The sequence below is a fragment of the Podarcis melisellensis genome, assembly GCF_964234715.1.
Source record: "Podarcis melisellensis genome assembly, chromosome: 9".
NCBI lineage: Eukaryota > Metazoa > Chordata > Lepidosauria > Squamata > Lacertidae > Podarcis > Podarcis melisellensis.
Window position 1 is genome coordinate 7977951 of NC_138541.1, and position 24178 is coordinate 8002128.

At 44.9% G+C, this 24178-nt stretch overlaps 1 long non-coding RNA gene across 1 annotated transcript in view; it reads right to left on the minus strand.

Moving 5' to 3' along the window:
* Positions 1-13130: 13130 nt before the first annotated feature.
* The window catches only part of LOC309377866, a 366224-nt gene continuing 355176 nt past the window's right edge, over positions 13131-24178 (minus strand). The window contains exon 3 of the long non-coding RNA XR_014171744.1: positions 13131-13188. This is a non-coding gene — a long non-coding RNA (uncharacterized lncRNA). The remainder of the gene's footprint in view (positions 13189-24178) is intronic.

Genomic DNA, 24178 nt, shown 5'->3' on the forward strand with positions numbered 1-24178 from the left:
AGGTAAAGGTAAAGGGACCCCAGACCATTAGGTCCAGTCAGGACCAACTCTGGGGTTGTCGTGCTCATCTCGCTTTATTGGCCGAGGGAGCCGGCGTACAGCTTCCGGGTCTTGTGGCCAGCATGACTAAGCCGCTTCTGGCAAACCAGAGCAGTGCACGGAAATGCCGTTTACCTTCCTGCCAAAGTGGTACCTATTTATCTACTTGCACTTTGACATGTTTTTGAACTGCTAGGTTGGCAGGAGCAGGGACCGAGCAATGGGAGCTCACCCTGTTGCAGGGATTTGACTGATATATATAGCAGTGCTTTAGAAGCCACATTACAGTGCACCAGTGGATGACAACAGGATGCAGCAGTCAGCAGCAACAAGCAGGAAGTGGTAGAGGCAGCTGTGTGGATAGGTGGAGGCAATTATGAGCAACCTGGAAAGGGGTGGTGTCAATTGGTCATCAGAGATGGCAGTGGTGTAGCAGGGGTTGCCAGTGCCTGGTGCTGTATGGATGGGGGGCAGGGAGGGAGGGAAACAAATAGAATATGCATGCACATTCAACTGCCTCATCTTCTTCTTCTTTCTTCTTTGGAGATCACTTGTAGCCGAGTAAGATTGTCTTCCGTAAACACAGTTTTAACAGTGAGTCAGTAAGTGACTGTGGAGGCCAGTTCTGAATCCACACGTCCTTCCACAGTGGGGACATAAGTTTTCGGGGTTTAGGTTTGGGGTGGGTTTTTGGAAGACGCCTGTGTGTGAATTTGTTTTATGTGTGTAGATCAGTGCACGCTGACCAATGCAGTCTTCGCAGTAAGGCTCTATTCCAAAGGCATGAGTATTACAATGACATGTAGATTCTTATCTGCTGCAGCCTTCATCTGCCTTCACAGCCGTTGTAACATACCACTTGTTATCATCCACCTATTCTGCCATTGAGATCTTCTTGGATCAGTCTTAGTCTAGCTCCTCCCCTTTGATCTCACCACCTTGGGTGACCCTGCTGGGAGTACAAGACTCCCGACGGCTTTGCTCACAAGGGTCATAGGAACGTGCAAGCCCACTCACCACGATAAGCTGATGATCCAGCAAGTGATCCTTTTACTGCCTAACAGTGTCCATGTCACCCAGGAAAATGCAGCCAAAAAGATAAGAAGAGTCATTCCATTGTCTAGAGAGGTCATTTCCTGGTTCGCATGGAGAAGCCATTTTCAATGGAGCCTGGCAATGGAAGCACACAGCTGTATTGAAGCAGCACCGGGTGTTGAAATTTTGCAGCCTCTGACAGTTTCGCACCCAGGGCAACTGCCCCTGTGGGCCCCCCTGCCACATGCTACACCACTGAAAGAAGGACCATAGCTCAGTGGTAGTGTTCAATCACTGGAATTGCTAAGCAGTGCCAGTAGATACCATAGTCTGAAATCATGGAGGGATGGTGCCAATCCGTGCAAACTCAACTGAACTGGAAGGACTAGTGGTCTGATTCAGTATAAGGCAGTTCACCTGACTGCTGACTGCTGTTGCCACCCTACTGGCCCATTGTGGTGTGGCCTCTGGGAGCAATGCTACAATTCTGCTGCCATGACAAAGGAGCCATTGCGTGAAACTTCCAACGATATTTGCCACTTCCATGTGGTAGGACCATGGTTGTGCATAGGAATAGAAGAAGCTCTGTTAAACTGTGATACCTCGGGTTACAGCTGCTTCAGGTTGCGTATTTTTTTTTTGGGTTGCGGACCACCAAAACCTGGAAGTACTGGAACAGGTTACTTCCGGGTTTCGGTGGTCATGCCTTGCGCATATGCAGAAGCGCCGAATCGCAACCCGCATGTACGGAGATGCGCAGGTGTGGGTTGCGAATGCTGCGGGTTGCAAACATGCATCCCGCATAGATCACATTCGCAACCTGAGCGTCCACTGTACTGGGTCAAACTGCTGTTCTTGGGAAAACAGGGAATCAGATCCTTGGTCCATCTAGCTCTGTTTTGTTTACTGGCAGCAGCTCTGTAGGATTTCAGATGGTACAATCCCAGTCCTATCTAGAGCTGCCAGGCATTGAACCTGGGTCTTTCTACATGCAAATGCTCTACAACTGAGCTATGGCATTTCCCAGTTCTTGCACAGGTGCGTACACTAACGACATTTCCAAAGAAGAGCCTTCCCGGGGTAGATTTTGGATTTGTCCATGCACAAAAATAGGTATGAGATATTCACACTGGCATCTGAAACTTCTTCTGATGTTCACAGCATCCCTGGTTCACCCATCCCATCTTGTGAAACATCAGAGGATTAGACTCCTTTTGGGCAGGGGCTTGTGTTAGGTCCTCTCTGGGTCTTTTTCATCACTGTGATTCCCCAATGCACAGCTCTTCATGACAGACGTGTTAAGTGAGGGAGTTCAATAGCCTAGTGCTAAGTCAGAATCAATAAAAATCAGCACAGCCAAAATATGTTTCTTCAGTTAAGCAAACAAATAAGATGGGGTGGTTTGCTGGCAAGCTGCAGTCAACTGGACTGAGATGCAGGGAGCATTCAAAGGATAGGGCTGCAAAAAAACTCAAAACAAAACAAAAAGAAAAAAAATATGAAAGATGCATACCTCTGTGCCACATGAGAGTGTTCACATCACCACCCTCACCGAAAGAAACTAATCCAGGGCCTAGTCAAGGACTTTGGGTTAGCCCTAAATTGAACAAACCAAGATCCGGGGCCCAGATGTAATCAGAGGCAAGCTCTAATATTTACCATACTTTTCCGTGGATAAGACTATGTTTTTTTCCCCTTTAAAAATCGTGCTAAAAAGGAGGAGGGGTCGTCTCACACATGGATAGTGCATAGGGTGGACGTCTGATTGGTTGCTGCCGTTGTAGTCAGAGGCTATTGTGTGTGTTATTGGTTGCTGCGTTAATAGAAGGCGTTACCTCCCAAAAAAGCTCAACAACTCTGTGCCATCTCTCTCTCCCCCCCCATTTTCTTAAATTTGAGTCCCCAAAAATAGGGGGCCTCTTATAGACAGAAAAGTACAGTAAATAGTTATATTTCATATATAAAAATGTGGTAGGGAGGGAGCAGTTGAAGAAATAGACATGGCATTTCCTTCCTGCCCTCCTGACTGCACTGCAGAGAGCAGGAGTGACCTTCCACCCACCAGGTGGACTGATTCGATACACCCGAATCAGCCCAATTTTATTTTGGGCTTTGACCCAATTCAGTGTACAGCCTTAGTGTTCATATTGTTACAAAAGTTGGGTGCCTGCCCCCTGTCTGCCGAGCAGTGGCAAAATCCCATAGCGTCCCATGCACCTACACATGGTCTCTGTTGCTTTGGAGAATGGAAGACATGGTGGGGCCTGTTGCGGCTTTGAATAAATGTGTTTTATTCACCTATTTACATCTTCAGTCTGCATGGAGGGAGTCCAGATCCTTTGGTATGGACATTTCAAGAGGCAAAAGCCCAGGCAACCTTCAGCCTGCCTGCTCAAGATGGATCTCTGCTCCTCTTCCTCCTTCTTCCTCCCGTAAATCCTTGCACCACCCACCCCCAAGCAGTTGCCCTGGCAACCTTCCAAATCCCCAGTTTCTGTTCACATCTGGGCAGAGGGGAAAGGAGTTTGCTTGTATTATTAATGCCCCTCAAATGTTCTTTTGATAGCCATATTTTAGCCAGGTTGTTTTGCATAAGCTAGTGCATGAATTCCTTTGCAGCTTGCACTGTCCCTTCATATCACAAATAAGCAAAATCCTAGCATTTATTAATTTATAGGGTCCACCCTAAATCTATAACAACATGTTGCATTCAATGAGTTCACAATCTGTGTACTGCACCGTAACTTTACTACAGTGGTACCTTGGTTCTCAAACAGCTTAGTTGCCAAAGAAATTGGCTCCCAAACGCCACAAACCCCAGAGGTAAACATTCCAGTCTGCGAATATTTTTCGGAAGCCGAACACCCACCGCAGCTTCCCCTTGAGTGCAGGAAGCTCCTGCAGCCAATCAGAAGTTGTGCTGTGCTTTTTGAATGGTTTCGGGAGTCAAATGGACTCCCAGAACGGATTAAGTTCAAGAACCAAGGTGCCTCTGTTTAAAGTATTTGTTTCATAACTTAAGATTTTTCACCTGAGCCCCATTCCATACCTCCCACAGCAGTAACTTTTGGGTGCCATTATCTCTTGCGCTCTCACACTGTGCTCTTCCCTCTCCCACAAAACAGTTTAATATTTTTTTGGGGGGAGACAATCTCATGTGGTGCCCAAAAATGAAGGCTTTGGAGCACTGCACCTCACTCTTATTTCCAAAACATGCTTTTTCATGGTGAGAGTGAGGTGCGGGTCATGTGACTTGCTCAGGAACGCATCCCAGATTTGGGGCTTGAAAAAGTTGACACATGACCTCCAGAACAATGTTTGCAAAAGCATGTGGACCTTTATCTGAAAAAGGTTTCCTAGCTCTGGAATAAGCAACTGATTCCATTACAGTCTCTCCTATTAGCTATCTCACTAGCCTGTTTTCCTTTCTTCTTCTTCTTCCTGACATTTCATTTGATTTTCCTTAAAGTAGAAATTTACTTTGTGTTTCCCTTCCTAATACATTCAGTTAACCCCAATTAAACTCTGATATATCCGCAAACATAAATACAATTGAATTTATTTTAAAATAATAATATTTGCAATAAACATATTACGGGCAGCAGTGTACCAAAAGCTAGAGAACAGTTGCTCAGGTCTTCATGAAGGTATTATGTTGCTGTCCAGATCTCCTCAGTCTTAGACTGCACAGAAATCTTCTCCATAATGTTACATTCATACAGCTCTGATTCTCATCCAACTGTTACTGAGATTTCAGTATTTTCCATATCAAATTCTGGAGGCATTTTAGTCTTTGTTTTCGCCAAAGAATAATAACAACAATAATAATCAGACTGTAGTAGAAATATATGCTAATCTCGGTTTTCATTCATGTTTTCATATTTTGCCTGACTGAAATTAAGAGAAAAATTGGAGGTTCTTCATGAAGCAAAATATATTTGGGGGCTGTAGCTCAGTGGTGGAACATCCCATTTTGAATGCAGAAGGTCCACACTTCTATCACTGGCATCTTCTTGTAGCAATGGTGGTGTCCCCTATCTGAACTCTTGGGGAGCTGCTGCCAATTATTGTGGACAAGCCTGACGTAGGCTGATGCAAGACAGAGGTGCCAGCTCCTGGGGGGTGAGCCTTTTTGCCCCTCCCAATTATTTTTTGGGGTAGGGCCCCAAATCATGGAGGCAAAGCACAGAGCCAAGTGCAGAGCTGAGCATGGTGTGGCTCCAGCAGCTGGCTCCTTCTTTTCTTCCTCTTCCTGCTGTGGAGAGGAAGGAGGTCGAAGCTGCTTCCTGCCTGTGGCAGTGCCAAGAGGAGGCAGAGGAGGAGCTGCCAGCCCTTGAGCCACACAGTTGTCATGTTTGGCTCCGCCCTGGCTCCTCCCAATGTCCTGACATCATGCACAAGACATTTGAACATCATATGTGCAACATTGGTGTTCCCCATCGCCCTTGCAAGCTGGTGCCTCCGGTGCAAGGCATCTCCCTTTTTCCAAATTACTCAGCAAATTGGATGGTTTTGCACAACCCTGGAGCAAACTGTTATGCCAGGCTTCGGGGAAGCAGCTTCCTCCCTCCCTCCCTCCCTTTTTATGTGGATAAGCAGAACAAAGCAAAAATAGCCTCTTACCATTTAAAAAGATCACAGTGAAAGAACAAAGAGTCCATTCTTGGAGAAAAAGTGCTCCCAATTAAGGTTTACACCCGTTCCCCCCTGAGTCACTCTCCTTACTTCTTGCAACCTGATCTACAACCACTTTGCTTTCTGTGCTGCCATCTTATCTATGCATCGTGACCTTAGGCTGGGCGGATGTAAGCTTTCCAGTGAGAGAGTCAGTTATCTCGATCTCTCTCTCCCAGTTCTTCTCCTAGCAGTTCACCACCCAGTTTTTCCCAACTTTTGCCTTCTGAACCATGTCCCTCTGCAAACCACTGTTCCAAATCTATACTGTTCCACTGCTCCTGGGCAGCTTCGGGATCCTAATCAGGAGCAGGGGGAGGCTCTCACCATTCCTCATCTGTGCAGCCCTCTTCAGCACGGTCCCTGACATGTTAGGACTGAGCTGTCAATTCTCCTGCTTCCTAGTTCAATTCTAATCATCTCTTTATTTGCACTAAACAGAAACTGAAATAGAAACTGACTCCGTAAATCAGGGATGGGGAATCTGTGGCCCTCTGGATGGAACCTCTACTTGGTGAGCACAATCAGAATACAAGTTGAAGTTTTTCAAGTGTTTGCCTTCTCTGTCACTCCAGTCTTCTCCAGCAGATGCTGTTGGACTACAATTCCCATCAGCCTTGATCAGCATGGCTATTGGGTGATGAAAATCAGAGTGCAGTTACTTCTTGGAAGCCACAGACCTCCCAATCCTGCTATAAATGGAGGTATTTGCTAGTTTTTCAGACCACAAAAGAGTTTCAGATTTGGCTTAAAACACTCCACTTTAAACTTCTTGGGTGTTTTCTTCCCATTTTCATTCAATATGGGTGGCTATTCCCATTTATGGAAACTTGGAAAGTTAGTTTATAGGCTTCTGTGGATAGGAGAGAAGGAAATGATCGAAAACCACACATGTGGAAATAAAATGCCTGATTTGTCTTTGTGTACTGATGCAAATCAGTGACTCCAAGGAAGGAAGAGTAATGGGAACACTGGGAGCAATCAGCAGCTATTGTGACGGACACTTTTATGGTTCTCCATAAATATAATATGCAGCATAATTTGCGTGAGAATCACATTGTTTCCTTTTTTTCTGTATAGGAAAGTATCTGTGGGTTGTTGAACCAAGACCAGAATATGTTAGGGAAATCAGAAAAAGCAAGTTAAGTCCAGATGTGTGTTCATGAATCTTAGCATTTTTGTTAGGGAGATTTCAGAGCTGGTTTATGCATGGCCCTCACTCGATGACTGCAGTGTGCAACATGCTAGTTCTCTTCATGTGTTTTTACCCGATGAGGACTGAAACAAACTAGTTCTCTTCTGTCTGAGCCTTTGGATTGCAGGTAGAAGGAATGGCCACATTGCCCCTGCCCCATGAAGTCCACACTTAGAATCTGAAAATCATAGAACTGGATCTTGAGGATTATCTAGGAATGGGAAGGGACCTCTGCAAAAGAGAATCTGGACATGTATGTTTGTGCACATGTTCCTGGATAGTAAATTTACCTTAAAGGGGTGTGTGGGTCATATTGTCTGTGTGAAGTCCGGTTCCTCCTGACAGGAGGTGATAACTAGATCATTCTGGCAAATGCAAAGATTGGTGTTCTGATTTTTCTGTCTCCAGATATTAGGGTCAGGATGTTAGCTGTTCTTTCTTGGTCACATGTAAGATAGGGACTTGTACCGGGGGCAAAGGTAATTCATAAGGGATATGTTTTATATTAAACTTATTTCAGCTGCACTGATGCCATGATCCATAGGAATAAGCCAGGTAAACATTCCAGACTATCACCCATAGTTTCACCCTCTCTAAAAGTTGAGGGGCGCAATTTACCGGTATTTATTTCATACAATTTACACAATGTTTGATTGTAAAACAACGACATTCAAAGCGGATGACGAAAAAGATAAAACAATACAATTTCCACTAAGAAAAATCAAAACTCAGATCAACGTTCTAAACATCTAGGTAGGCTTGCCTAAAGAAAAATGGTTTTAGCAGGCTCCTCAAGGTACACAGTGGATGTATCTGTTTGCTATCAATATGCAAGGAGTTCCAACGGTGCTGCCATACTTACAAATGCAATTCTTTCTGTCTATCTCTTTTGGCGAAATATCACATTCTGTCTGGTTTTCATGAACTACAGGAAACCAGAGGATTGCTTTCAATTCATGTGTGCAGATTTTCTTCTAGTGGAAGTGCTCAACGTAGAAATGCATGTTGACAGCACACAGCAAGCTTGTTTTGTATATCTTCCTCTGGAATTAGGTGTTTTGCGTGCTCACACACAGGATTGCGATAAAAGTTCTGTACATTTAGCAATTCCCATCCAGATAGGCTTTTGAATGTTATAGCTGAAGTTATCACCCCATTGGCAGCCAGAGAAAGATTACAGCTGCGAAGGAGAAGGTGGAAGTGGGTTCACTTGCATTATACATTTCTATTTATTCTCGCGTTTTGCCTACTGTCTCTAGTGCCGAGGAGATAAAGAGATTGAGATTACTGATCCTCAACCCACCTCCCAACTGTTCTTACAAATCTATTACTAGGCTGATGGGCTCAGTGAAATAGAGAAAGAAATAGAATCGTAAAAAAAAGAAAGAAATGAAAAGAAAAAAGCCCTATGTATTCTCATTTATATGAGCTCCGTCGGGAATTCAGGTAGCATCAGTAATTGTTTATATGGTGTCTATTTGAACATTTCTTTCTCTCTCCAGCTCTTAAATGATCCAGCTTCCCCTATTGGAATGTGGACTCCTCTGCAGCACTTCAAAATCCCTCAGGAATCGGGTGCTACAAAGTATACAGAGGAGGATATATATATATATATATATGGAATCAAAATAAGCACCCACATTATGTCATATAATATATAGCATTGCTTGCTGCAAGCCTGATCTGTCAAGTTTTTTAAACTTTCATTTCAGCCTTAGCTGCTAAGCCAGTATATGAGGATGTAGCACTTCAGGGTTCCGCTGGAGCTCATATGATTAAGTGTTTTTCCATAGGAAAACAACAACAACAAACACCCTGCTGCATAGAGAACTAGCATGTGTAGGAGAAGGGCCCTTTCCTGATTTCAGGATCTTAACCCTCGCAATCATTCTCCCAGTAGGAACAGCAACACACACACACACACACACACACACAAATAAAAACAATGGATGACAGGATCTTTCTTCTGGGAAGGCTGGAAGGATTGGTTTCAACTGAAAGGGTGGTTTGTTTGCTTTTTTAAAAAAGAAAGATTGACAAGAAATTAGCATGATCCACAGCATAGAATTGAAAAGCAATACTTGGAACAGAATATTAATGCATAACAACACCTTTTTATATACTCGGAGTGGGGGGACTCGCTGGAACAGTGGGAATAGGCATTTTCATGTTTATATCCAATGAAGCTGAATGTTGGAGGAATCAGGATAGAAATAAGAAAGGACTTACTCTCACAGCACAGAGTTAAACTATGGAACTCACTGCCACAGGAGGCAAGGATGACTCCTGGATGGCTTTGAAACAGGAATTTGTGGAAGATAAGGCTGTCAACGGCTATGAGTCATGATGGCTATGCTCTGACTCCACACTCCACACAGTAGTGGTTCAGATGCTGGAAACCACAGCAGGAGAGTGTGGCTTACACTCAGGTTCTTCCCATATGCATCTGGGTGGCCACTGTGAGAACAGGTTACTAGGTCAGGTTACTAGGTTAGACAGCCATTGTCCTGATCCAGCAAGCTCTCCTCATGCTCTTGTATTCATATCTAACATACAGATATTTGTATACAGTTTTGCCTAATGTAAACAGTTTTGCAAGCAACTGGGCAGTCTTTACCCAGGGGTGCAAGGGGTGTGGGGCACCAGGGCGCCAAATTCTGGGGGGCACCAGGTGCCCGCCGCTGAAGCTGTCTAAGCTCTTAGTTATCTACCTGTTATGAAATAATAATTCTGATCAAGCTAGAAAAACAAAATACATATATACCTAGGTATTACCGAAATGTATACCTACTGTTTCACTAAAGGACTTTCAACTTTGTGTGCTCATCTACTAAAGACATGCTGTGCCAGCGGCAGCGCCAGTCATTCACAACAGCACGAGCCAGTGTGGTGTAGTGGTTAAGAGCGGTAGTCTCCTAATCTGGGGAACCGGGTTCGCGTCTCCGCTCCTCCACATGCAGCTGCTGGGTGACCTTGGGCCAGTCACAGTTCTGTGAAGTCTCTCAGCCCCACTCACCTCACAGAGTGTTTGTTGTGGGGGAGGAAGGGAAAGGAGAATGTTAACCGCTTTGAGACTCCTGAAGGGGAGTGAAAGGCGGGATATCAAATCCAAACTCTTCTTCTTGTTGTCACTCAACAGCAGCGCTTGTCCTTCTCAATGGTGCCGTGCATGTGAAATTAACTCTTACATCAAAATATTATGTTATGTGTTGTATTGAGCTGCTATGCGGCAGCGGCACCTTTGACACCTTTGGGGGCAGTTAAACTAAATTTGGGGGCACTGGGTGGATCTTTGCACCCTGGAGGCACATATGCTAAAGACGTCTCTGGAAAGCAATTTCCCATAATAGACTGAATCTTTGTACATTGCTTTATATCAATATGAACATCTTCTGTGTGGTTTTAAGGAATGGACATTTCCCCCCCCCGCTTGCATTTTTCTGTTTGGAGAAATGCATTGTGTGTGCAGATTTCAAGGGATAGTTTCATTTCTGTGTGTATACTCGTTCAGGAAATGTGAACTTCTTTGGTTTGCATTAAATTTGGAAATAAATGAAAGACTAATCCATCTTGGTTCGTGCATTGGCTTGGAAAGAATGAATTAGCTAGGTTTGCATTAGAATGGGATCCAGACAACTTTCACCCCTACACCAACACTAGGCTATGCTGGAACCCCAAAGGGAAGATAAGCCCTCTTACAGTGATGTAGTGTGTGGGTGGGCAGGGGGGTCATGGCCCCAGGCTCAATATTCTGAGGGAGTGCAACAAGGTGCCCCCATGCAGGCACTGGATTTTGCAGGGATCCCAGTCCTGCCCCAGCGGCAGAGTATAGAATCATAGAATCATAGAGTTGGAAGAGACCACAAGGGCCATCGAGTCCAACCCCCTGCCAAGCAGGAAACACCATCAGAGCGCTCCTGACATATGGTTGTCAAGCCTCTGCTTAAAGACCTCCAAAAAAGGAGACTCCACCACACTCCTTGGCAGCAAATTCCACTGTCGAACAGCTCTTACTGTCAGGAAGTTCTTCCTAATGTTTAGGTGGAATCTTCTTTCTTGTAGTTTGGATCCATTGCTCCGTGTCCGCTTCTCTGGAGCAGCAGAAAACAACCTTTCTCCCTCCTCTATGTGACATCCTTTTATATATTTGAACATGGCTATCATATCACCCCTTAACCTCCTCTTCTCCAGGCTAAACATGCCCAGCTCCCTTAGCCGTTCCTCATAAGGCATCATTTCCAGGCCTTTGACCATTTTGGTTGCCCTCCTCTGGACACGTTCCAGTTTGTCAGTGTCCTTCTTGAACTGTGGTGCCCAGAACTGGACACAGTACTCCAGGTGAGGTCTGACCAGAGCAGAATACAGTGGCACTATTACTTCCCTTGATCTAGATGCTATACTCCTATTGATGCAGCCCAGAATTGCATTGGCTTTTTTAGCTGCCGCGTCACACTGTTGGCTCATGTCAAGCCCAGTACCACAGTGAGCAGGAGCAGACAGAGGGAGAAGGGCAAGGGGTGCCTCCAGTGCAACCCAGCCCAGTGCTCCTTTCTGCAGGAGTTGGGGGATTCCCCAACCAAGGGGTGTGTCAAACAGCTGGACTTGTCAGCAGCTTGCCCGCCCCGGACACCAGCAACCCACATTACGCTGCTCTCCTCTGCCTCTGGTTACTATTCATAAATGCTCACACTTGTCAGGCCCTGAAGAGTTAGAACCAGGAATGCCACATCTCAGACTGGGTGGCGACCCAGTTCCTATAGTTGATATGTTATAGAGAGCCTCTGGATTGGTCAGTCTTGGTATAAATATGCCAAGCTTTTGACTGTTCCTGATTAAGCGAGTGTTCATTCCATTTGATGCAACTCAGGGTCCTCTCCTATAGTTCAGGACACTGAACTAATAGTGTCAGTGGTTGGAGGTGGGTGACGTTACCCACGGTTTTGGTTAGACTCCAAAGAGTTATCTAATATAGCCCTTGCTGGGCTCTCCTCCCCTGGCCTTGGAAGCTGTACAACCCACGCAACTGAGCTAAAGAAGGAAGCCAAACAGGGCTTTAACATTTGCATATCCAATCAATATCCACTGATGCTAATGGTAAGGTTTATGCCGGGACAACTATGCTGACAAGAACAGATTTTATTTTGCGCTCTGCCTTCCTGCAAGCGACGCACATGACCTTTCTCTGCAAGCGATGCGACAGCGACCAATTTTGACACAATCCATTTTAAATAGACTGCAGGGTTAGGGAGTTTGCAAAAATTGTTCCATAAAGGACATCCTTTATTGTCTGCAGCTGAAGAGGCTGCATTCTAAAGGATGCGATGGGAAAGCAAACACAAACCGTTATCAACCCAAAATATTTCAACAGACAGAGATAAATGCTCTTGCCCCATCATTTATTTAGGACTCTTGGCACATCTATATTTATGTGCATCAGTGGTCGGGGGCAGGGGGAGGCGAGAGTCCCATAAAAATAAATATTGAAAAAGTAATCACCTGAGGTTTGACACATTGAAACCGGTGGTTAAAATTAGTATTCTGTAGCTGCCACACCATAATGTGTGTGATTGAATAGCTGTTGTTATTGGAACAAACCGATTTATCACCTTCTGCAAGGTGTAAAAGTAAAATCAAAGGCGGCGTAATAAAATCTTATATGGCCAAAATATAATTTTATTGGGTTCTTTGTATACTGTAACATTTCTCAACCAGAAATTGAATGTGAAAATTAGTTTGGTGAATTAGATTTTCCACCAGTTCATGGTGGGTCAATCAAAAAATAAAAATCTGGATGACAGACAGGTGAGGCAATGCCATTTTTGAAGTGTGTGTGTGTGCGAGAGAGAGAGAGAGAAATTGAATGCATCATGCTTATGATAACATTATAGATTCAAATTAGCATGCATATCTGAGACTACTTTCCCAACTCCACTATTTCCCATCTTGACTATGGAAAGCCTCAGAGACATAATTCCACATGTTGGAATGCTCATCCATGTTATATTTTGAAATGTCTACATTTTGGTAAGTCAGAGCATTCATGTTCTTGGGCTCACAATCTAAAGTGCTAGACCTTACACCAGTGGTGTTTACAGCATGCAGGGCAGGGATGTGTGACGAATTCAGTTCTGTCTGCATTCTAATGAGAAGAGCCATCTCTTATATTCTAGCTCAATCACTGAGATCCGTGGCGTAGCAAGGTCAGGTGGTACCTGGTGTGGAAAATTTCTTGTCACCACCCCCCCCTTGATTTTTTTTTTTGGGGGGGGCTGCAAACATGGTTTGACTTCATTTCATATTTTTGTCACCCCCCTCCGAGGTGACACCTGGGGCAGCCTGCACCCACTGCCCCCACCTTGCTCTGCCCCTAACTGAGATCATCTGCAGGACGATGGCTATGGTCTACCTCCACAGATGAAGGCAGCAATGCTTCTGAATACTAGTTCCTGGAAACCACAGGAAGGGAGAGTACCCTTGTGTTCATGTGTTGCCCATGGGCTTCCCACCAGTATCTGCTTGGCCACTGTGGGAACAGAATGCTGGACTAGATGGGGCACTGGCCTCATGCTGCAGGCTATTCTTATGTCCTCCTCTCCTTTCTCTCCTACCTTCTTAATTTCACCCGTATTCTCCCCCCCCCTCACCCACTGTCTCTACTTTCCCCTAGCTGATCATCTTGTCTTTGCTACTGTCCTTCCCTCCTGCCCCTGGACTGTGAAAGCCACTATGTCCCTTTTCATCCCATTATAGCTGTGATTTTGCTGCTCTCCCCATTCAGCAGAAGTTGAGCAATCTGGGAAGCATTTAGTGGTCTCCGATGAAGACTGAATGACCTTTCTGCCCAGGAAAATGGGCAAATGGTTCATCCCTAGATAATATGCTTCTTTATCTGAACCATCAGCGCACTTTTATCTGCGTGAACAATCGCGAGCATCACATTAGCCTTTTAATGAACAATGTCTCCCGTTAAAGGCTCTGCTCTGACTAATTCCATGTCATTTATGATTTGATTTATTGGTGAATGCCAGGGAGCAGTTACCCAAGAGAATATGCACATCTCTCTCTTTTTTTTTCTTTCCATGAGTCACTATGTCATGGTTTAATAGGTCACAGAGCTAAATTACAGACTGTCACAGTCAGAGATGGAGAAAGGAATAAGTGGCAGGAAAAGATTCACAGAACCCAAGAGTTCAAAGGGATCTAATCCACGCACCTGAAAAAGGTATGAAGCACCAGACCAATATATGTCTCATAGCAAATCAAGAGGGCAGGTACTACCTATAGTTCTTTACCATTTATTTCCACCACTCTATTTTTATTCAAACAATTCTGAGCAGCTTAGCTATGGTGGTCATGTCCATCCAGGCAGCTTACAGGACAGCACTGAGTATTGTCAATTTGGTCCTTTCCTGCTGCATACAGCAGTGGATATGGGCTCCTGAAAAGCCTTCTTCAGTCATCAGCTGTGGAGTTCTGCTATTCCAGGGTGTATGGTACCTGTAGCTCTCCAGATGTTGTTGAACTGCAGCTCCCAGCATCCCTGATCAACAACACTTGAAGTGTCACAGCTTGGCCATCCCTGCTCCATTTCTATTTTCAGAGAGGGAATCGTGTTATTCTGTTGAGAAGAAGACAACACAGAGTCTTTCCCAGTATAAATAGTGACTGCCATTTTTACAGTGGTTGCCCCCCCTGTCCCCCACAATGCTAGAGGACTGTAGTAGATGGCATGGTGGGACTCTGCTGCTCACCTGAGCTCGCTCCAGATGAGTGTTGCATAGCAGAATGGAGAGGAGTAGAGGCAAGTAAAAAGCAAGGTTAGTGTGGTGCAAATGGAGCCAGCCTGTTGCCCCTGCTGCTGTGTTTGCACTGCACTCACTGCCCCATTACCTCCCTCTTCTCTCTTCCATCCTGGTATGCAGCAGCATCTTAGCAAGGCGGGGGGGTCAGATGATAGGCACAGCACAACTACATGGTCAGCTATTGGTTATGGGTGATTCAAAATGTTAGCCAAGTTGTCAACAACTAAAAAGCTCTTAATCACAAATACAGAAGTTCTGCTACTGACAATGCTAATAGTTAGCCCCCACTCCTGGGAAACTGTTGAACTTATCCTTTCCTGGAAGAAATCCTTTCCTGGAAGAAATGTTCCTTCCTGTATCTCTGCCTGCAGATAGGGTGGAGAATTATACTGAGTCCAACCATTTGGCACAGTATTGTCTATACTAGGGATGTCCAACAGGCCAATCATGATCTACTGGTACATCCCTGGGAGGTTTCGGTAGATTGCGGTCGATCGCTGGGTCTATTTCCTTGGTGTTCGGCCCTACCCCCTCACCCTGCCCTCCATTGTTGCACAATCTGCAGAGAACAGAAGACAGAGTTTACTCAGCGAGGCTGTTTGTTTTCCCAGCGATCTGTTGGTGAGTGGCTGTTCCCCTTTCTCCCTTGATCTTAGGCTTGAATCCTCAAAAACCAGGAATTTCCTTTGATCTGAACCTCCCAAAAGGGGGTAGATGACTGCCAGTTTTTAATTCTGTGAGTAGATTGCAGTCTCTTGGGAGTTGACCACCCATCTATACTGACTGGCAGAAGCTCCCTGAGATTTCATACAGAATTCTCTCCCAGCCCTATGTGGAGATGCTGGGTATTGAACTCGGGACTTTCTGGATGAAAAGTAGATTCTCTGCCACTGAGCCACTTGCAGAGGGACAGGGGTACGGGGGGAGTGAACCACCCCCTGCGGCACAATCCCTGTGGGGTGCCAGTACATTTCCAAGCACAATTCAAAGCCCTAAATGGCCTTGGTCCTGTATACCTGAAGGAGTGTCTCCACCCCCATCATTCTGCCCGGACACTGACGTCCAGCACTGAGGGCCTTCTGGCAGTTCCCTCGCTGTGAGAAGTGAAGTTACAGGGAACCAGGCAGAGGGCATTCTTGGTAGTGGCACCTGCCCTGTGGAATGCCCTCCCACCAGATGTCAAAGAGAAAAACAACTACCAGACTTTTAGAAGACATCTGAAGGCAGCTCTGTTTAGGGAAGCTTTTAATGTTTAATAGACTATTGTATTTTAATATTCTGTTGGAAGCCACCCAAAGTGGCTAGGGAAACCCAGCAAAATGGGCGGGGTATACATAATAAGTTGTTGTTGTTGTTATTATTGCTGTTGTTGTTGTTGTTATTATTATTATTATGGTTGCCCTTCCTGCTCTGGGCACCACACCCCTGCAGGCGGTGCGCCATGCCCCGGGACGTGTGCCACTCCCCCAGGATGCACGTCATGCCCCTGCGGGCAGCATGCCACACCCCCGCCTGCTCTTCACCCCCCTCCACCGGTGCTTGAAGCTCTGCCACTGCACTGAGCTATGGGCACTTCCTCAAACTGAGAGGTCATTTCTTCACATCTCTTTTGACCTCTGTGTGCAGATCTGGGATAGAAGAGTTGCTAGTAGCTTTGGTATGGAGGAAAAAAGTTTCTTTAACAATTGAAACCAATTCATAGGATGTCAGAAATATTTATTTGTGTTTGTCTCTTTTCTATCAGGGAATAATATTTCTATATTGCAGCTCCCCCCTGTTCCCCTTTTTTGTACACATATGAAAACATAGAGGAAGAGGGGAGAGAGTGACTTAGTCAAATATACTTCACCTGCCTCTGCAATGATGCTTTCCAGGATTCCACGCTATCAAGCATTCAATCACAGAAAACAGGTCATTTGCAAGCTGCTATCTGCCATTTTTATTAGTGCACCGTACCGTACATTGTTAGTTTATGATGCCTTACGAATTGAAATATTAAAGGCTGCACTTCAGGAAGAGGGGTGGGTGGGAAGTACTGGCGAGGAGAGTCACTTTTAATTATATTCTCAAATGAGGCAGCTTGGAGGAGACTGACTGCAGCTTGACAGGCACAGAGTGAAACAGGGTACCGTGGTAAGAGCACAAGAACACAGGAAGAGGCTGATGGATCAGGCCAATGACCCATTTAATCCAGCGTCCTATACTCACAGTGGCCAACCAGCTGCCCCAATAGGAAGTCCATAAACATGGGTTTAAAGTGCATAAAATAGCCTGTCCGTTTACACTGTGCATATAATAGACTAAAAAGAGATTAAATACTCGCACCAACTTCATAAGCATCTGGTTAGACCTGTCTAAAACGGTTTTAGCAGATGCTAAAAAGAGTACAATGAAGGCGATTACCTGATATTAATAGGCAGGGAGTTCCAAAGTTCACACTGTGAACACCATGGCTATCAATGCATGTCCCTTAAAATTAAACATATATGTTAATCTAAACCCTCCAGGGGTCCAAATTGGTATCCATGTGAAACTGAGTATGAAATATGTTTGAATGTAGCCAGGACAATGAGTTTAATAGGTCCTATCGCATAAGGCTGAAAAAGGTTCCCAATGTATGCAATATATCACTGAGGGCCATTGAAGTAAATCAGGAGATAAGAGCTGGAGTGGTGTAAAATGCTGTTGTTGTTGTTTAGTCGTTTAGTTGTGTCCAACTCTTCGTGACCCCATGGACCAGAGCACGCCGGGCACTCCTGTCTTCCACTGCCTCCCGCAGTTTGGTCAGACTCATGTTCGTAGCTTCGAGAACACTGTCCAACCATCTCGTCCTCTGTCGTCCCCTTCTCCTTGTGCCTTCCATCTTTCCCAACATCAGGGTCTTTTCCAGGGAGTCTTCTCTTCTCATGAGGTGGCCAAAGTATTGGAGCCTCAGCTTCAGGATCTGTCCTTCCAGTGAGCACTCAGGGCTGATTTCCTTCAGAATGGATAGGTTTGATCTTCTTGCAGTCCATGGGACTCTCAAGAGTCTCCTCCAGCACCATAATTCAAAAGCATCAAATCTTCGGTGATCTGCCTTCTTTATGGTCCAGCTCTCACTTCCATACATCACTAAAATGCTACTCTTCTTCTATCCTTCTCTCTCACCTGTTGTAGCAAGTAGGAATCTGATTTCGTCAAACAGTGCCACAACATTGTTGAAAAATTGCTCAATACTGTAAAAAATCTTCCTTGAAATGGTGATAAGTTTTGGCTCAGCTCTGGCTGATATTATTTTTTCTCTTCTAAATGCAAATCTGCTCCTAAAAATGTTGTGTGCATGCGTGTGTGTTGTCACAGTCTCAGAAAAGTTTAAGCTTAGATTACAAACGTCTTCTCTAAACTGTTCTTTTTTGGGGGGGCTGCTGGATGAAAGGCTTTTGATTAGTACAAAGAACTGCACCTTTTGAAAGACGTATGAAAATTGGTATTCAGTGAATTTTGACAGTAGGCACAGATGAATTGCTAACAAAGGCCCCCACAGTTAAATATTGCAACACACTTATGTAATGAACCAAAATGGCACATGATATGTCAAGGGGATGTGCAATTAATTCATGCGTATCTCCAAAAAAGAACGAGAATCTGAATTAGCATTTTGAAGTGTTCACATGCCGATGTAGAACCGCATCGACAGAAGCAAGAATTAACTTTAATGGCTGTTCTATCTCTGGGTGTCAGAGAAAGTAATTTACATCTTCTCCAACTTTGTTCCAAAGGAAATGAAGATTGCTTGGGTCAAAAGATTCTCTTTGCTGCTAATCCTTTTTCTTATGTGGATTCTTTTATCTTTGGCTGGCAAAACAAAGCGAGCGTACTTGGAGTCAAATTCAGGCCTGAGTGGTAGAAAGACCAGAAAATTTATTGCTGCTTTTTAATCAGCATCTTCAAGATATTGGATCTTCAAGGTGGTTTCAGATGGGTTTCGTAGCAGGAAAACGAAATCTAAGACAGTTGTTGCTCACTTCACATCACAGCACATACTGCTCACATCAGACAACCTTGGGTTTTGGGGTGATAGCTATGACCCTAAGTTTAAGTACCAATTGCTCAGTTTGTGAGTGGAGTGCTTGTGAGCTGTCCCTTTTCTTTCTTTCTTTGTTAAATTTGCTAATATGAATGAAAATAGAAGTTTAGCAGAGTGGGCACCATGAGAGTTCACCAGTGGCGTAGCGTGGGAGGTGCAGGGGGGCCGGCCGCACCGCAACATCTGGGGTTAGGGTTAGGGGGCGCAAATCCACGGGTTAGGGGGTGCAAATTACTTGCCTTGCCCCGGGTGCTGACAACCCACGCTACACAACTGGAGTTCACCCCTCCCCAGACTGAACTTTGCCCAGGATTCCCCTCAAACCTGGCACCAGCCCTGAAGAGGATGCCAAGGGGAGAGAAAGAAATCTGTCCTGTGTTTCTTTGCAGTGAAAGTTAGGAAGAGAAGACTCTTGAATGTGTGTGTGCATTCTTTTCCTTTAATAAAGATGAGCCCCTCTCAGAGATTAAGGTGTCAAAGGCGGGAGAGCTGGAATGAACTGATAAAGAGAAGAGCAGGAAGCCACTTGGACCATATGGTTATATGAGGTACCCAGAGGTTCTGGAGGGATGGAAGCAACCTCGTGCTATGCCAAATAATCTTTCATTAATATCGACTGCTGCTCTAGAATTACGGGGCAGCAGCAAACGTAGCCAAGGTGCCGGGATTAATTCCTGGATTTAAAATAGGTTCACAGAAAGGTTACAAATACAATTAAGAGATATAGAGATGAATACGATATCAAAGGGACAAGCCACTGTAGTTCCTCAAAAGGCATCGCAGCCTATCTCTTGCTCGCTCCAATTCAGCAGGATAATCACCTAAAGGGAGCCAGCTTGCTTGGTTCCTCCTGGCTGTCTCTCCCTTGGCGCCTGATGTAATTTCCTCAGAATGAATCCTGACCATCTCAACTTCTAGGGCCAACATATGCAATTACTTTTGAAGGGTATAAAGTATCAGGATTTAAATAGCAAAATATAGGAGCAGCTAGATTCATAGGAAGCTGCCTTTTTCTGAGTTATGCCGTTGGTCCATGCAGCTCATTACTGACTGCACCAAAAGGCAGAAGTTCTCCAGAGTTTCAGGCAGGGTTCTCACCCAGCCATACCTGGAGATATCAGGGATTCAACCTGGTACCTTTTGCATGCAAAGCAGAAGCTCTAACCCTGAGCTACAGTCTTTCATATTGTTGGCACCTGTCTGTCTTGAGAGACAATGGAGTGCACCTCTGGGGGTGAGGTCAAGCCATTGCATTAGCAGCACTGAAGTGACCTCTCTAGAGCACAAGCCTGGACAGTGTGTATGGAGGTCCTGGGCTGCTCAGGTGACAAGACTGTTGTGGTCCAAAAGAAAGAAGAACAATATGTTTGGCACCAGCTTGGCTGGAGGAGTTGCTGGAAGGAGACATACAAGGCACCATCCAACTGTCTTAGGAACTTCGCTTTGGATTTGTGTAGGGTCTATTCCCTAGCTTTTTCTTCTCCTGAAGATATCCCACAAGGTTTAGCAGAGGTTTAAAAGTTTGTCTTCTCCTAGATGGGCTACCTTCTGGGCACTGTGGTTTACACCTTCCCCACCCAACAGAGTTACAATTCCCAGTAACTCTTAACAAACTACAATGCCCAGAATTCCTTGAGTGGGAAAATGTCCTTTCAATGTACTTTAAAAGTACAGTGTACACACAGCCTAAGATTCACAGTACTGGAATCAACTGCCCACATGGCGACGAACTGAAGTGCCTTTAGAATAATCTTATCCAAATGGAATATTTTTCGCACCACAATAAGGGACACTTTCGCCTGTTAACTTTGTCACTTTATCAACAATCAGTGGGGATAATAATAACAGAACAGCTAATGCTCACAGCGTCTGGAACTTGGAAAGGTTCAGAGTGGAGCATAATGTATAACCCCCCGGGGAGACTGTGGCATTCCCCAGTAAACAGCAGGCATATGACAATAACTGAGTGATTAGGCAGCAATGGAACATCCTTGGCAGAAGCAGAATAATAATAATAAAAAAACCAAGGCTCTAGACACATTAACTTGAAATGAAAACTTCCTAATAAGGTGGAAGTCATTCTGGACTCACAGCTATCCATGGAGGCAGAGGTCAATTCTGTGTCCAGGGCAGCTGTCTACCAGCTCCATCTGGTACGCAGGCTGAGACTCTACTTGCCCACAGACTGTCTTGCCAGAGTGGTGCATGCTCTACTTGTCTCCCGCTTGGACTACTGCAATGCACTCTATGTGGGGCTACCTTTGAAGGTGACTTGGAAACTGCAATTAATCCAGAATGCAGCAGCTAGACTGGTGACTGGGAGTGGCCGCTGAGACCATATAACACTGGTCCTGAAAGAACTACATTGGCTCCCAGTACGTTTCCGAGCACAATTCAAAGTGTTGGTGCTGACCTTTTAAGTCCTAAATGGCCTCAGTCCTGTATACCTGAAGGAGTGTCTCCACATCCATCATTCAGCCCAGACACTGAGGTCCAGCTCCGAGGGCCTTCTGGGGGTTTCCTCACTGCAGGAAGTGAGATTACAGGGAACCAGGCAGAGGGCCTTCTCGGTAGTGGTGCCTACCCTGTGAAACACCCTCCCATCAGATGTCAAGGAAATAAGCAACGATCTTACTTTTAGAAGACATCTGAAGGCAGCCCTGTTTAGGGAAGTTTTTTTAGGGAAGTTTTTTTTATGTTTAATACTGTACTGTGTTTTTAATATTTGGTTGGGAGCTGCCCAGAGTAGCTGGGAAAACCCAGCCAGATGGGCGGGGTATTAAATAATAAATTATTATTCCTACTACTTATAGATTTACTGCAGGAATCTGTGGTTCTCCAGATGTTGCTAGACTCCAGCTCTGATCGTTCTCAGCCAGCACGGCCAATGGCCAGGGATAATGGGAATAATAATCCAACAATATTTGTAGGGTCACAAGTATCCCAACCTTGATTTACTGGACACATATAGGTTCCAGGCACAGGGATAGCCATCACACAACACTATATTCAACACTGATGTACCAATATTTGCACTCTCTCTCTTTTTCACCATTCACTGATGGTAAGGATGAACAGAATTCTCCCCCAAATTTTGAGAAAAGGGGTTACCATTACCATTAGGAGGTGGTCATGTTGCATTCTGTGTTTCCTTAACAATGCCATTAATTCTGTTCTGCATTTATATCCTGTCTTTCCTGCAGGGACTTCAATGTGGTGTCTATGGCAGGGCTGAGTATTTGACTAAGTCCGAAACCAAAGTGGGCATATTTCGAGGGACTTGGGTATCGGACAAGTCAGGTACGGTCAACCATGAACTCCTACAGGTTAGGTTGGATGGGCCAGAGTGATCCATGGCTGCCAGGGGGTGGGGCATCAAGCAGGAAGGAGGGACAGGTTTGGGGTGGAAAACTGCATGAAAGGGCCGAGACCTACCCTAGCTACCAGCTGCTTCTTCCTAGGTTTCTGCATGGTGTAGAGTGCTGCTTTGCAAGCTGCTTCCATTCAGAGAAGCCACTTGCAAGGGTGCAAGATGAGCACATCTTCTCAACAGTTGTTCAGTGAAGCTGTTGATCCTGCCTGGTGCAGGGTGCTTCTATGCAAAGAGGGGTGCTGTGCACCATGCAAGATCTATGCCAGTGCTGAACACCTGTTAAGCAGAGTCTCCAATCCTGCCTGGTGGGGTTTGAGGTGGGTGGGCTTTTTGTCGTAAAGTGCCTACCAGCACCCATCTCCAAATGGCCGGAGCTCATGAAGTAAGTGCAAATGATCTTGACACCCTTCCATGACAACACTGGGTACAACACTGATCCTCCTGGCCACCCATAATGCAGTTGGAAGGGGAAGGGCTAGGAAATGTGCAGCAGTAGTGCCTGCAATATCCTGGGAACTGCTGCACACACTCTCTCAAACTTTGCCTAACATGAGTTTCTGTGTGGTGTGCTTTGGTTTTTTTTGCTTTTTTTAAGCAAGAAAGACAATATGAAATAAATGTTGGCAAAAATATGATGTAAGCTCATAACCCTGAGGAAAATGAATAATATAAGATGATGAAGAACTGCAAAAGAAAGTAATAGCATCACAGAATGAGAGATGTAAAGGAAAACATGAAGAATATTCACCAAACTTATCAGAAGAAAAAATCCTTTAAAGAGAGAGAGAGAGAGAGAATTTTTTCCTCTCTCTTTTTAAAAACGGTAGATATACAAGAATGTTTGAAAGGAAAAATAATGGTTGACACCTTCTATCACCGGATCCATTTGTTTCCTTGATGATCGTTGTCAGAATAAGTAATGTTTAACATGATAAATGTCTCTTCACTTCAATCTTCCTTCTAAAAACTTTCAAGTCATTTCCTATTAATTCCCAAATGATCAAAAAAATTTTTTTTTAAAAAAAGAACCCTCTGGAATGAACTGACATGCTGTGAATTAAAGAAAGGGTGGCTTTTGTGAATCTATGAATGTGTTGCTTCAGATGTGTTTTGCAGATCAGTCTGTCACCAAGGCTGAGCTGTAGGCACCTGCATGTTAACCTAGGACAGGTGTGGCTGTTGTGTGACGCTGTGAGATGCCAACTCCCATTGTCTCCAGACAGCATGGCCACTGTGAAAGTAAGCACTGGTCTTTGGCAAGGGGGGAACAGTGTGTTGAGGGAGTCCCAGAGGTGCAGTGTCATGAAGTCGTGGGGTGTCAAAGACCTGTTACCACTTCTGCAGCAGGGTCTCTAGCAACACAAAGCTGATGAATCAGCATGGACGTCTTCTGACTCTTTGTCTTGATTGGAATCAAATAGAGTGAAAGGGGTTAATCAGCCACTGAAGATTGGCTCTTAGGGCCATTCTGGAGAAGCCATATAGGAAGAACACCTCATAGGAGTTGTCCTGTATGCTTCAAAGCTAAGAATCTAGGAAGACTGAAAACACAAGATGCTTCAGTTTCAAGAGAATGATTTGCAAGTTCTGTTGTACAGTGGTACCTTGGGTTACATACGCTTCAGGTTACGTACACTTCAGTTTACAGACTCCACTAACCCAGAAATAGTACCTCAGGTTAAGAACTTTACTTGAGGATGAGAACAGAAATCGTGCTCCGGCTGCACGGCAGCAGCAGGAGGCCCCATTAGATAAAGTGGTGTTTCAGGTTAAGAACAGTTTCAGTTAAGAACAGACCTCCGGAACGAATTAAGTACTTAACCCAAGGTACCACTGTATGTAATGAATTTTCAAAGAAAACACAGCTTAAGTCACTCCAAAAGAAGATACTGGAGCACTCCAAATCATCCCTGACCACTGGTCCTGCTAGCTAGGGATGATGGGAGTTGTAGTCCAAAAACGGTTGAAGACTCAAGTTTGGGGAAACCTGATCT